This window comes from Pseudophryne corroboree, chromosome 10 (assembly GCF_028390025.1).
Source record: "Pseudophryne corroboree isolate aPseCor3 chromosome 10, aPseCor3.hap2, whole genome shotgun sequence".
Taxonomy (NCBI): Eukaryota; Metazoa; Chordata; class Amphibia; order Anura; family Myobatrachidae; genus Pseudophryne; species Pseudophryne corroboree.
The window spans coordinates 57758261-57773978 of NC_086453.1; the positions used below are offsets into that span (position 1 = coordinate 57758261).

The 15718-nt window shown below is 47.2% G+C and overlaps 1 long non-coding RNA gene across 2 annotated transcripts in view; it reads left to right on the plus strand.

The window, feature by feature from the left end:
* LOC134967006 (uncharacterized) overlaps positions 1-15429 on the plus strand; it is a 63797-nt gene extending 48368 nt beyond the window's left edge. Inside the window, exons 1-3 of one of the 2 annotated variants that reach the window (XR_010188765.1) lie at positions 2471-2551; positions 14380-14503; positions 14678-15429. This is a non-coding gene — a long non-coding RNA (uncharacterized LOC134967006). Of the gene's footprint in view, positions 1-2470; positions 2552-14379; positions 14504-14677 lie in introns of those variants that run through there. The other variant, XR_010188764.1, reaches the window with a different exon arrangement.
* The last annotated feature ends 289 nt before the right edge of the window (positions 15430-15718 follow it).

The following is a 15718-nucleotide window of genomic DNA, read 5'->3' on the forward strand; positions in this document are numbered from 1 at the left end:
TATGTCTTCCCTCCACTTCCGCTGATCCCAAAGGTACTCAGGATCATAAGAAAAACAAGGGTTCGAGCAATCTTCATTGCCCCAGACTGGCCAAGGAGGACTTGGTACCCAGATCTTCAAGAGTTGCTCATAGAAGATCCTCTGCTTCTTCCTCTTCGCGAGGACCTGCTGCAGCAGGGGCCATACGTGTACCAAGACTTACCGCTGCTACGTTTGACGGCATGGCTGTTGAGCGCCGGATCCTAGCCAGGAAGGGTATTCCCAAGGAAGTCATCCCCACTCTTAGGCCAGGAAAGGGGTAACGTTGAAACATTACCACCGTATTTGGAGAAAATATGTGTCTTGATGTGAATCCAAGAAGGCTCCTACGGAAGAGTTTCACTTAGGACGTTTCCTCCATTTTCCACAGGCTGGTGTGGAAGCAGGCCTCCGATTGGGATCAATCAATGTCCAGATTTCGGCCTTGTCAGTGTTCTTCCAAAAACAATTGTGTGACCCGCCAATAGTGGTCTGAAAGGGGTATTAAATATAAATAATATAAACCCGATGATAAAAATGGATCACTTATTATGTATTTATTTGATTTCAGAATGAGTCAGATTATCTCCGAAAAGCATTATAGAGCATTTTGGACATCCCTATTTACCAATGAAATAACTGGCAGATTCACACTGCCATAATTTTGAGAACTTCTGTCTCATATTCTAAGTCACCGACTATAATAATTATGCCTTAGTTTAATATGACAGCATTCAATAAGCTACTTATAAATGGTCTTCTTCATAAACCAGCTAGGAAAAGGAAGATTCATAGAATTTTGACAGCAGATAAGAAACACTTGGCCCATCTAGTCTGCCCTAAACACATGATTTTTTTTTGTTGGGAGCCAAATGACCTACCAGTATATTTTTGGATTGTGGGACGAAACCGGAGTACCCAGAGGAAACCCCCACGCAAGCACGGGGAGACTATACAAACCCCACACAGTTAGGGCTATGGATGAATGACTGCGGAGCAGTTTTTGTGACACATTACAAATATGTTTTGGGTTTACTATATATCTATGTCTATATAGCTTTACATTATTCTGCAGTTCCACTGCGTGCCTGCGGTACATACTGTGTATGTCCAACTACAGTGTCACTGCCCAGCTGCCTCTATCAGTTTGCCAGTGAACAGTTTAGCACAAGAATTCATGTTTGAATTTTGACGTTCTGGCGCCACCTGGTGTAGTGTTAGTAGAACTTAGCTGTATTGGAATTCTGTATGTATGACCTAGCATGCCAAATATGTTTTCTCTAAATGAAATGGCATTTTAATCCAAATATTAAATTAGCAACATATTATATCATGTTTATCAACGGCATCCTCATGCTTCAGATTACGAAATCAAAACTACTAAACTTCTCTTAACAGTACACATCATAGAAGTTCATAGAAGTTCACAAAAAGGGCAGCACGGATGGTGTAATGGTTAGCATTACTGCCTCATAGCACTGAGGTCATGGATTCGATTCCCACGTGGCCCTGTGTGGCGTTTGTATATTCTCCCCGTACTTGCGTGGGTTTCCTCTGGTGACTCCGGTGTCCTCCCACAATCCAAAAATATACTGGTAGGTTAATTGGCTCCAAAAAAATTAAAAATAACCCTAGTGAATGTGTCTGTGTGTGCATGTGATAGGGAATATAGATTGTAAGCTCCACTGGGGCAGGGACTGATGAGAATGGCAAAATATTCTCTGTAACGTGCTGCGGAATATGTGTGCGCTATCTAAGTAACTGGTAATAAATTAAATACTGTACATTTAAATCATAGACATGGAGGCTTTACATGTGTCAGTGCATCTTATGGTTCGTCCAGCTATAAATCATTAGCATGTGTATTAGTGTACCCTAGGAGTAACAAGTGTGAGCGTAAACTAATGGTGAGTGGTACCTCCTACCCCTGGTGCCAGTATTTGTTTTGCAGGGTGCCGTATCTTAGAGAGCCGTCCAGAGCATTCTTTGGACTTTCCAGTTGCTATTGCAAAGCTGTCCAGTCTTTTCCTGTCTCACCTTGCTTACGCCCCGCAGATATAACGGGGTGTAGTAGGGTATGCCGGCGGCCGGGCTCCCGGTGGTCAGCATACTGGCGCTGGAATCCTGACCGCCGGCATACCGACAGCTGGGCGAGCGCAAATGAGCACCTTGCGAGCCCGCTGCGCTGCGGTATACTTTGCGCCGGGATCCTGACAGCCGGCAAACTGAAGACCACCCGATATAACGTAGAGATGGGGCTTGAAGTGTTGTAATAAATGCTACAGTCGCATTACCCTTTTTGTACACAGTCTAACGATGACGTGACTTATGCACAGCACAGAATGGTTTCATGACAACTATTAATAAATTCAAATAGCATTTACTATAGAGAATGTAATTGAGGACAATTAAAAATTAGATATAGAATCTAATATTTACCCTTTATAGGTGACATAGAAATTCTTCCTGCCACAGTCCAAATGAACGTATCAAGTAATGCGAGTCTGCAACGCCGTATAATACAACAGCCACGGTAAAGCTATAAGTACTGAACTATTAGCAGAGGGGTGAATAATTGTTTCACATATACTATTAAATAGTACATGTGACTGATAAAGAGGTGGAAGCAAAGTTGAGTTTGTATGCAGTGGAGCAATTTGTCGTCACTGCGCATGTGCTGCATTGGTCTTGCAACAGCGCTTACTGTAAGGAGCTAATTCAGAGATGTACGCAAAGCAACGGTCGCAGTAAGCTGTGTGGGGGTGGTGACAGGAAGGGTTTTACAAAATGTGGGTGTGTCGGCCCCATATTGTAGGCGTGCCCAGGCCAGTGGTACATTTTCCGACGTAGATTTACTGGCCTCTGCAGAGTGGTTTCAGAGCCCAGTAGATGACTGATGATCATGCACAGTGATCTGATGCTACGGCTTTGGATGCAGCAGCGGATTACAAAAGCCTGCAGGAGGTGTCTATTTAAACAAGACTCCTCCTTTGGGATTAGCATATTATTGCACAGCTACTGCACACAAAGACGCAGCAGTTATGCAGTAGCATCTATCTACGAATCAGGCCCTGTGATGGCCATTCCATGACCTTGGACTATTCCTCAGAGGTAGTTCTGACATAGCCCGGAGATATATTGTGGGGCAGTATCTTGCTGTAGAATTAATCCTTGACCAACTAGACATAGTTGCCAGTCACTCTGTGCAAGTCCCTGACTCAGGATCCAGCAATAGAGTCCCAGGATATCATGCTTCCTCCTCCGTGTTTGACAGTTGGTGTCACAGAGGTTTATGTACTAAGGAGCAGCTTGTGAAAACCGCTACTTCCTGCATGTTTAAGGCCAAAATGTAAGTGGCAATTACATAGCAAAACATGGGGTGTATTACTATTAAGCTATGAAAAGCATTGTTCTTTTACATTTTGGGCTTAAAGACACCAGGAAATGGCATTTTTTACAAACTCCCGTTTAGTAATTTAACCAAGGACGGGGATTAAGGTTGGAGCGCGTGGAGTAACCCGTCCCGTATTCATTCGGACTCTGGTGGACTGCTAATCCCAGTGTGACTAGCATCTAGAATCTCACAGGGGAGGGGGTGCTGCTGCTGCTGGAGTCTGATGCTCTGAATCAGTGGTTGGTCCCTCCTCCTACAGGACCAGCCACCTGTTGGCTGCTGTGCTGCAAAGAAGAGTAAGCATTCCGAGGGGGCCCGCCCCCTTCCGATTTCTCTACCCAGCTGTCTGTTTCTCTTCTACTCCTCCCACAGAACGGGTCCTGCGCATGCGCAAATGACCAAAAATCGGTACTTTGCAATGATTGGCGCAGGTGCATAGCGCCTGGATAGCCCACATGAAGAGGACACATTTACTAATTTTCTCAAATTATAGATTGTAATACTGCCTCTAGAAACTAAAGTGGTTCTTTGTGCAGATGTGTACTGGACATTAGTAAAAGAGTTAGCATTCACTTATTTGAAAAAAGTTGCGGTTCCCAATTTTACATTTACTATAATAAATACTGTTATTACTGTTTTGTGAGCGAATGGGTGATTCTATTCATTAATGCTTAGATTACTAACAAATGGAATAAAGTTGCCCTTCCATCCCATATTAATTATAGATTATCCTGCTTGCTATTATAAAATATTTTCTCTTACGTCCTAGAGGATGCTGGGGTCCACATTAGTACCATGGGGTATAGACGGGTCCACTAGGAGCCACTGGCACTTTAAGAATTTGAGAGTGTGGGCTGGCTCCTCCCTCTATGCCCCTCCTACCAGACTCAGTTTAGAAAATGTGCCCGGAGGAGCCGGTCACAGCTAGGCGAGCTCCTAGAGCTTCTTTAGTTTTATTTTTTTCTAAGAGTTAGTTTAGGCACAGGGAGGCTGCTGGCAACACCCTCCCTGCTTCGTGGGACTAAAGGGGGGAGTAGTGGCCGCCCTGAGGGGTCCGAGCCACTATCTCCGCTGACAGGACACTGAGCTCCTGAGGGTGCTGATCAGTAGCCGACCCAGGCGACCGCTCGCTTCCGTAGCGTGCCGCCACCCCCTTACAGAGCCAGAAGACTTTGGTGGCGAGTGAGTCACCAGCCCCCCTGCAAGCTTTAAGCCGGTGTGAAGATGGCGGCAACAAGGTAGGGCTCAGCGGTACATAGTGTGGCACTGTGAGGGGCGCCCTGAGCCAGCGCCTATGCCCTACACTGGTCAGCAAGCCTGTCAGGGTCCCCGGATCGCTACCAGCAGAAATCCTCAGGCCAGTATAATATAATGAAGAGCAGGAAGCAGCGCCATGTTCGGGGGGGGGGGAGGGGGAGCAGAGCTTCTCCTCAGAGCGGACCCAGTAGCATTCAGCGCCATTTTCCTGCCTGAAGTTCCTGTACACAGACACTGACAGGGAGAGGCATCCCTCCAAGCAACTCCAGCTATCCTGTGCGGTAACAGGGGGATGTAGAAAGGGGGGGGGGGGGGGAAGAGGCTGTGTAAAGTCTGTGTAGTCTATTAAGGTACACAGATAGTGCTCATAGTTTTATAGTTCTACCTCAAAAAGTGTGTGGGTTGGCTCCAATCTCTGTCTCTCTCTGTGGCATACTTGGGGGGGGGGGGGGGGGGGGGGTTGGCAGGGCCGTCTTAACAGCAGTGTGGGCCCCTGGGCACAACAATGCACTGGGGCCCCTACCTATCCTCCAGCGGTATGGGCTGGGGGTGCTATCAGCGGCAGCTTTGATGTCCCGTGGGCGGTAGGGGGTGTTCTATCTTCAGCACAGCATGTAGGACCTGGAGCAGTAATTTCTGCTAATTAATCCTTTACTGAACAGATGCGGCGGAGGGAACACTAAACTGTATAAGGGGGCATTGGGCTGAATGAAGGGGCCCTGGTACATGACTTCCAGGGTTGTAGGGGGTTTTTAATACGCAGGGGAGGGGCAGATAGTGGAGTGGGCTTAATATTCACCATTTTCCGGTGGGAGGGCAGCTTGCTTGACTGCAGATATCTCCAGTTCCTGGAAATAGATTTCTTAGCTTTGATGGGATAAAAACACTAGAGAGTTCCACCTTTCAGGAGGTTCTGGGGACTTGGGGATCAGAGTTCAGAAGCCAGAGCAATCCACCAATGACCATATAAAACTGCATACCAGGCATGTGGAGCTGGAGCAGGGACCAGCTGCTGGAAGGCTGATATCTCTGGTTATGGGCATAGTAGAGACAAGCTGCCAGTGTTCACCAAAAAGGGAGAGTCCCAGCTTTTGGAGTATACCTTCAGAAAAACTATAAGTCAAACAGAATCCGAGATATCTGTCTGGGAAGAGCAATTAACAGGCTTGGATGGGGACCACTGCTTTGAAGTCGGATATCTCTGGTTCCCCTGGCCCGATTTTAAAAAATCTGGTACCCCTGGAAAGAGGGGACCCTCAGATATCAGCCTAGGGCCCTTATACTCCTGGGGCCCTTGGGCAAGTGCCCATTGAGCCCATACGAAAAGACGGCCCTGGGGGTTGGCTCCAATCTCTGTGTCTCTCTGTGGCATGCTTGGGGGGAAACTGTGTCGGACATTTCCCTGTGTGTGTGTGTGTGGGTGTTTATTATCTCACATAGCCATATCTAGGGACTCTGTGTCATATGCTGCAGAAGAGGTTTCCTCTCAGGAAGTATCCATTCCAATTACACAGGATTGTAACGCTTTATCTCAGATCCCTATTGTTGAACCTGAGTGGTTAACTTCTATTGAAGGGATAATCTCTCAGACTCTACTAGTGTAGCTAATACTGAGACTGAAACTCAGGTGTTGAAGGAGTTTATGGCAGTTTGGTCAGGTTCTGTTCCTATTCCTGTAAAATCCCCCTAGCATGTTCCCCCAGAAACGTGCACTTGCCCAAATTATGCAAGATGACACGGATACAGATTCTGATACTGCAGACGGTGATGGGGATGTGCTGAGGGGGTCGGCATCCCTTGCTAAGGGGGTGCAACTCATGATTGAGGCCATTAGAGATGTGTTAAACATTAATGATACAACACCTGAGCAGGTTGAGGAGGCTTAATTCACTGACAATAAGAAAGCCTCGCTAACCTTCCCTGCGTCTAAGGAATTAAACACTATATTTGAAAAATCTTGGAAAAACCCGGAGAAAAAATTCCAGATCCCAAAAAGGGTTCTGGTTGCTTTTCCCTTCCCTGAGGAAGATAGGAAAAATTGGGAAAACCCACCCATTGTTGACGCTTCTGTTTCCAGACTGTCTAAAAAGGTGGTTTTACCTGTCCCTGGATTAACCTCGTTAAAAGTACCGGCTGATCATAAGATTGACACTACGCTCAAATCCATTTACACTGCTTCAGGAGTGGCGTTAAGGCCCACTATTGCTTGTGCATGAATTTATAAAGCCATAGTAAAGGGGTCAGGCATATTACTAGAGGATTTGGATACAGAAGTGACATTGAATTGTTTTCTGCAGGGTTCATAGTGGAATCCATGAAGGACATGGGTACGCTGACTGCACGGATATCTTCCATGTCGGTCTCAGCCCACAGGGGACTCTGGCTATGCCAATGGTCTGCAGATGCGGAATCCAGGATATGGTGGAGAACCTACCCTACACAGGTCAGGCTCTATTTGGGGAAGCGTTGGATGCGTGGATTTCCACGGCAACCGCGGGTAAGTCACCTTTCCTTCCCTCTGCTACACCTTCTACGAAGAATCCATTTTCTTTAGCTGTGCCGCAGTCCTTTCGGACCGCTAAAACAAAAAAGTCCAAGCCTCCTACCACTTTCTTCAGAGGTGGTCGTGCAAAATCCAAAACGCCTGCACCCGCAGGCTCCCAGGACCAGGGACCTGATTCTGGTTCCTCAAAATCCTCAGCATGACGGTGGACCGCAAAGCCTAGAGGACGGGCTGGTGGGTGCGAGACTCAGACGTTTCAGACACGCCTGGATGTCGTCCGGCCTGGATCCCTGGGTACAGGATATTGTGTCCCAGGGGTACAGACTGGAGTTTCAAGAACTCCTGCCTCACCGATTCTTCAAATCAGGCTTGCCAGCTTTGCTGACAGACAGGGCTATCCTACAGGAAGCCTTCCTAAAATTGGAAAAGTCACAGGTCATTGTTCCAGTTCCACCTCATATGCAAAACAAGGGTTATTATTCAAACCTTTTTGTGGTACCGAAACCGGATGGTTCGGTCAGACCAATTTTGAACTTGAAATCATTGAATCCTTCCCTGAGGGTGTTAAAATTCAAAATGGAGTCTTTCAGAGCAGTGATTTCAGGTCTGGAGGAGGGAGAGTTTCTGGTTTCCCTGGATATCAAGGATGCGTACCTCCACATTCCGATTTGGCTGTCTCAAAAGGCTTATCTCAGATTTGCACTGTTAGACAGTCACTATCAATTTCAGGCACTGCCATTCGGCCTCTCTACAGCACCGAGGGTGCTCACCAAGGTGATGGCAGAGATGATGGTTCTCCTCTGCAGAAAGGGGGTGAACATAATCCCATATCTGGACGATCTGCTGATAAAGGCATCATCCAGGGAGACGTTGTTGCTGTCCATTGTTCTCACGACTCATCTTCTCAGGGAACACGGTTGGATCCTGAACCTTCCAAAATCACAAATGATCCTCGACACGGAAGTGCAGAGGGTGTTTCTGCTGGAGGAAAAAGCGTTGGTGATTCAAACAATGGTCCGGGACGTCCTGAAGCCAGCCCGGGTATCAGTTCATCAGTGCATTCGCCTTCTGGGGAAGATGGTGGCCTCTTACGAGGCTCTACAGTACGGAAGGTTTCATGCTCAGGCCTTCCAAATGGATCTCCTGGACAAGTGGTCGGGATCTCATCTACACATGCACCAGAGAATACGTCTGTCGCCGAAAGCCAGGATTTCACTCCTCTGGTGGCTGCAACTACCTCACCTGCTGGAGGGCCGCAGGTTCAGGATTCAGGACTGGATCCTTCTAACCACGGATGTAAGTCTCCGGGGCTGGGGCGCAGTCACTCAGGGGGAAACCTTTCAAGGAAGGTGGTCAAGCCCGGAATCCAGCCTTCCAATAAACATTCTGGAATTAAGAGCCGTCTACAACGGTCTTCTCCAAGTGGCCCATCTTCTGCGAGATCGAGCCATTCAAGTGCAGTCAGACAATGTAACGACGGTGGCTTACATAAACTGACAGGGCAGAACGAAGAGCAGAGCTGCAACGTCAGAGGTAATGAGAACCATCCTCTGGGCAGAAAAAACACGCGTTGGCGCTGTCAGCAATCTTCATTCCAGGAGTAGACAACTGGGAAGCGGACTTCTTCAGCAGACACGATCTCCATCCAGGAGAGTGGGGACTCCATCCGGAGGTGTTCAAGGAGGTAACAGATCTTTGGGGTGTACCTCAAATGGACATAATGGCCTCTCGTCTCAACAAGAAGCTTCGGCGGTATTGTTCCAGGTCGAGGGACCCACAAGCCGTGGCGGTGGACGCCCTAGTGACTCCGTGGGTGTTCCAGTCGGTGTACGTGTTTCCCCTACTTCCACTCATTCCAAGAGTTCTAAAAACTCATATGGAGAAAAAGAGTTCAGGCAATCCTCATTGCTCTGGACTGGCCAAGAAAGCCTTGGTACGCGGATCTTCTGGATCTACTGCTAGAAGAGCCGAGGCCTCCTCCTCTTCGGGAGGACCTGCTGCAGCAGGGGCCATTCGCTTATCAAGACTTACCGCGGCTACGTTTGACAGCATGGAGGTGGAATGCCAGATATTAGCTCGGAAGGGCATTCCGAACAAGGTTATTCCTACCCTGATACAGGCTAGGACAGGAGTAATGTCTAAACATTACCATCGTATTTGGAAAAAATATGTATCTTGGTGCGAGTCCAAGAAGTTTCCTATGGTGGAGTTTCAACTGGGATGGTTTCTCCTCTTCCTGCAAGCAGGTGTGGATATGGGCCTGCGGTTGGGATCCGTGAAGGTCCAGATTTCGGCCCTATCCATTTTCTTCCAGAAACAGTTGGCTTCCCTCCCTGAGGTTCAGACTTTTCTCAAAGGGGTTCTGCACATCCAGACTCCCTTTGTGCCGCCTACGGCGCCCTAGGATCTTAACGTGGTGTTACAGTTCCTCCACTCGGATCGGTTCGAACCTCTACCGGCGGTTGAGGTAAAATTTCTCTGGTGGAAGGCTGTCAATTTGTTGGCCTTAGCTTCTGCTAGACGTGTGTCGGAGTTGGGGGCTTTGTCTTGTAAGAGTTCCTGTAGATAAAAAAAAAGTTCACCAATAGCGCAAGAAACAAATGTTCAAAAATAGAGAAAAATAAAATATTCCTTACATGAAAATATAGACAGATCACAACATGAGTTTCTTCTCTTTAGGGCTGTAACACACACTCCGGTTTTTCCCAGATGGCAAAAAGCCGGACAAACTTTGTCCGGCTTTTTGCCATCCGGGAGAAATCGGCAGAGTCTGTCACACAGGACGGCTTTGAGCCGTGTGTGATGCTGTGCGCATGCGCAGTATTAGACACGGGTTGGGAAAAAAACGTTGTGTGTGAAAGCTCCCCTTCACACACACGGTTTACTGGCTGCAAAGACGGCCAGGCGCCCGCCCGGCAGCCGGACCTTCCAGTGGTGAGACCCGTCTGCAACCCGGCAGCCGGGCCGGGACCGTGCCGTGTGTAAGGACACATTGCGCTGCATGTGTCTTTACATCACGGCAGCGGTTTAAAGCCGGCCGGGTGTTTGCCGGGCAGCGCCAGCCGCCTCGTGTGTTTCGGCCCTTAGATTCCTTTCAAAATCCTAGAAGGAACATGGCTGATAATTCACTTACAGTCTCTTATTACCGAAGTTTCCTTCTTTTCCATAACAAGCGTACAATTGTTAGGATTTAAGATGCTAAGACCAGATGATGAACGGTCAATCAGACACTTCACGTTTCAGTATCTCAAAAAGAGAAAAGAACATAGTGCAATACAGCCGGATAAAATAAAAAATACAAATTTATTGCAGTACGTTTGTTTCCTCACCGTCGACACTGGAGTCAGTGTCCGTGTCTGGGTCTGTGTCGACCATCTGAGGTAACGGGCGCTTTAGAGCCCCTGACGGTGTTTGAGACGCCTGGACAGGTATTAACTGTTTTTCCGGCTGTCTCATGTCGTCAACAGTCTTTTGTAAAGTGCTGACGCTATCACGTAATTCCTTCCAAAAGACCATCCAGTCAGGTGTCGACTCCCTAGGGGGTGACATCACTATTACAGGCAATTGCTCCGCCTCCATACCATTTTCCTCCTCATACATGTCGACACAACGTACCGACACACAGCACACACACAGGGAATGCTCTGATAGCGGACAGGACCCCACTAGCCCTTTGGGGAGACAGAGGGAGAGTTTGCCAGCACACACCAGAGCGCTATATATATACAGGGATAACCTTATATAAGTGTTTTTCCCTTATATAGCTGCTGTATTTATTAATCTGCCAAATTAGTGCCCCCCCTCTCTTGTTTTACCCTGTTTCTGTAGTGCAGGACTGCAGGGGAGAGCCAGGGAGCTTCCCTCCAACGGAGCTGTGAGGGAAAATGGCGCTTGTGTGCTGAGGAGATAGGCTCCGCCCCCTTCTCGGCGGCCTTTCTCCCGCTTTTTTTAAGGAAAAACTGGCAGGGGTTAAATGCATCCATATAGCCCAGGAGCTATATGTGATGTATTTTTAGCCATCTAAGGTGTTTTTATTGCGTCTCAGGGCGCGCCCCCCCAGCGCCCTGCACCCTCAGTGACCGGAGTGTGAAGTGTGCTGAGAGCAATAGCGCACAGCTGCGGTGCTGTGCGCTACCTTATTGAAGACAGGACGTCTTCTGCCGCCGATTTCCCGGATCTCTTCTGTCTTCTGGCTCTGTAAGGGGGCCGGCGGCGCGGCTCTGGGACCCATCCATGGCTGGGCCTGTGATCGTCCCTCTGGAGCTAATGTCCAGTAGCCTAAGAAGCCCAATCCACTCTGCACGCAGGTGAGTTCGCTTCTTCTCCACTTAGTCCCTCGGTGCAGTGAGCCTGTTGCCAGCAGGACTCACTGAAAATAAAAAACCTAATTTAAACTTTTACTCTAAGCAGCTCAGGAGAGCCACCTAGTATGCACCCTTCTCGTTCGGGCACAAAAATCTAACTGAGGCTTGGAGGAGGGTCATAGGGGGAGGAGCCAGTGCACACCAGGTAGTCCTAAAGCTTTTACTTTTGTGCCCAGTCTCCTGCGGAGCCGCTATTCCCCATGGTCCTTACGGAGTTCCCAGCATCCACTAGGACGTCAGAGAAATAGATGATAAAAAGCATGTATAACCACTAGAGTGGGTAGGACATCATCGCAGGCAGAAGTGAAGTTACTCTCCCAGATCTCATATGGGACTGCAGATCAGAGCTCCGGAAAAACTGAACTACCAAGCGGGCATCAACATCAACCAGGGATCGTCCTTGAGTCACCACGCCTAAAGCTTTTCGGACAGAAGTCCTTCATCAGAGGCATCTGCAATACATTTGTATTTTTTATTTTATCCGGCTGCATTGCACTATGGGGGTAATTCCAAGTTGATCGCAGCAGGATTTTTGATAGCAATTGGGCAAAACCATGGCCCTCATTCCGAGTTGTTCGCTCGGTAAAAATCTTCGCATCGCAGCGATTTTCCGCTTAATGCGCATGCGCAATGTCCGCACTGCGACTGCGCCAAGTAAATTTGCTGTGTAGTTAGGAATTTTACTCACGGCTTCTTCATCGTTCTGGCAATCGTAATGTGATTGACAGGAAATGGGTGTTACTGGATGGAAACAGGCCGTTTTATGGGCGTGTGGGAAAAAACGCTACAGTTTCCGGAAAAAAACGCAGGAGTGGCCGGAGAAACGGAGGAGTGTCTGGGCGAACGCTGGGTGTGTTTGTGACGTCAAACCAGGAACGACAAGCACTGAACTGATCGCAGATGCCGAGTAAGTCTCGAGCTACTCAGAAACTGCTACGAGGTGTGTAATCGCAATATTGCGAATACATCGTTCGCAATTTTAAGATGCTAAGATTCACTCCCAGTAGGCGGCGGCTTAGCATGAGCAAATCTGCTAAAATCCGCTTGCGAGCGAACAACTCGGAATGAGGGCCCATGTGCACTGCAGGGGAGGCAGATATAACATGTGCAGAAAGAGTTAGATTTGGGTGGGTTATTTATTTCTGTGCAGGATAAATACTGGCTGCTTTATTTTTACACTGCAAATTAGATTGCAGATTGAACACACCCCACCCAAATCTAACTCTCTCTGCATATGTTATATCTGCCTCCCCTGCAGTGGTTTTGCCCAATTGCTAACAAAATTCCTGCTGCGATCAACTTGGAATTACCCCCTATGTTCTTTTCTCTTTTTGAGATACTGAAAAGTGAAGTGTCTGTCTGACCGTTCATCATCTGGTCTTAGCATCTTAAGTTCTAACAATTGTATGCTTGTTATGGAAAAGAAGAAAATTCTTCGGTAATAAGAGACTGTAAGTGAATTATCAGCCGTGTTCCTTCTGGGATTTTAAAAGGACTCTAAAGAGAAGAATCTCATGTTGTGATCTATCTATATTTTCATGTATGGAATATTTTCTGTTTTTTTTTCTCTATTTTTGAACATTTGTTTCTTGTGCTATTGGTGAACCATTTTTTGTCTACTGTATACATTCATAGACCGGTGAAGGGTCCTATTGATCACCAGAGCTGCACTGGAACTAGTTGGCGCTATTGCAAATCAGTTTGTATTTTCTTTGTAAGAGCCCCTACTTGATCTTCCATGAGGATAGAGCTGAGCTCCGGACACGTCAGCAGTTCCTTCCGAAGTTTGTGTCGGTATTTCATATCAACCAACCTATTGTGGGGCCAGTTGCTACTGACTCCTTAATTTCATCAAAGTCCTTGTATGTTGTAAGGTCTCTGAAAATCTATGTGAAGAGGACTGCTCGTTACAGAAAATCAGACTCTCTGTTTGTCCTGTATGATCCCAAGAAACTTGGGTGTCCTGCTTCTAAGCAGACGATCTCTCGCTGGATCAGGTTCACTATCCAGCATGCGTATGCTACAGCAGGATTGCCGCGTCCTACGTCTGTTAAGGGTCACTCTACTCGTATGGTGGGTCCTTCCTGGGTGGCTGCCTGGGGTGTCTTGGCTTTACAGCTTTGCCGAGTGGCTACTTGGTCTGGGTTGAACACGTTTGCAAAGTTCTACAAGTTCGATACTTTGGCCGCTGAGGACCTGGAGTTTGGTCAATCAGTACTGCAGGAGCCTCCGCGCTCCCCCCCCCCCCCCCCCCCATTCTGGGAGCTTTGGTACATCCACATGGTACTAATGTGGACCTTAGCATCCTCTAGGACGTAAGAGAAAATAGGATGTTAATTACCTACCAGTAAATCCTCGTAGTCCATAGAGGATGCTGGGCGCCCGCCCAGCGCTTCGTGATCCTGCAGTGGTTACTTAGTTCAGTACTGCTTAGTTCTTGGATAAGTACTGTTTTGTTACTTGGTTAAGTAATATTGTTCAGCTGTTGCTGATGTTTCAAGCTGGTTAGCTTGGTTTGCCTTATATGTGTGAGCTGGTGTAAATCTCGCCTCTATCTATGTAAAATCCTTCTCTCGAAGTATGTCCGTCTCCTCGGGCACAGTTTCTAGACTGAGTCTGGTAGGAGGGGCATAGAGGGAGGAGCCAGCCCACACTTTCAAACTCTTAAAGATCAGTGGCTCCTAGTGGATCCGTCTATATCCCATGGTACTAATGTGGACCCCAGCATCCTCTACGCACTACGAGAAAAGGATTTACCAGTAGGTAATTAAAATCCTATTATTTTAGTTCCTACTATTGCCATATTGTGTATATTCTGCTTATATTTTTCACTCCATATAAAGGCATTGGTATGATTGGGGAAGGGGGACATCAATTTGAGAAGCCACATCCCTGATTACACTCTAGCAATGAAAGTGGCATGATACCCTCCATACAGAGCTGGACTAGGATCCCATAGGATGCTAGGTGAGGTACTGGATTGGGTCGTGTGTGTGTGTGTGTGTGTGTGTGTGTGTGTGTGTGTGTGTGTGTGTGTGTGTGTGTGTGTGTGTGTGTGTGTGTGTGTGTGTGTGTGTGTGTGTGTGTGTGTGTGTGTGTGTATGTGTTATTATCCTCTAATATCTGTCTTTTACTTTTCAGGTGTTTTTCTTGAAGATGGTTTGTTTGTAGACTCCCATCATCTGTTCTACAGCATAATTGGAGCATCATAAGTTTCCTACCAAGCACATCATCCCTGAGCCATGGCAGTGATTAGTATTGCGCAATGCGTGCTACTAAGTGCAAGTATGTGTATACACAGTATGGTACATCTGAATGACACTAACAAGGCTTATATACCCTATGAACAAGAAATCATTGAATTCGTCTGTGGACTGCCAATCCAGCATGGTCTTCTCAAGGACGAGGAGCGTCACCACACCAGGCCGCCAAGGAGTGCTGGGACGCGCTGATAAACAACTCACACCATGGCGTCAGCTGAGATGATGGCATCACATTCGACCCACAGAAGACAGGAGCTGCCTTTTTCTGTTACCAAACTGGAAAAGTCCACTGAATTTTTTTTTTTTTTTTAAAGGCCTTGTCATAAAAAAGATCAGTAGCCAGTTATAAAGGATTTAGAAAGTGACCCAAATCTGTGCCTATATCACAGGTTTCTCCAAGTTAAAAAAAACAAAAAAACTATCATAAGGAATATTACTGTCACACTGTGGAACATTATTGTGTGACTTACCTCTGCCAACTGTTCTACAGGTCAGGATTCATGTTGACCCTGTCTGAGAACCTGATGCTCTGACATCACGATCTGGGAGTTTGTCAGCTGACTGCATTCCTCCAGTTGGATTGCTCCTCCATTAGGTGATCCTATCAGCCAATAAAAGACTTGCAGTTTCTATAGTGTTCACTCTAGGAATTTTTTAGGGCAGGGTGCTGACCTTGGGGAGGGCACATTTTTGATTCGGGAGGGCACATTTTAATTTAGAAGGGCAAAATGATGTACATACTGTAATATGTATGCAGGTGTATTAAACTGGCAGCACATTGTATCTTATAAACCATCCTGGGACACCTTCGCTTCAATCTGACAGCACATATTAAGTTAAATGTGCTGTCAGATTGAAGCGAAGGTGTCCCAGAATGGTTTATATAACATTCATGTGCTGCCAGTTTATTTATTAAGTG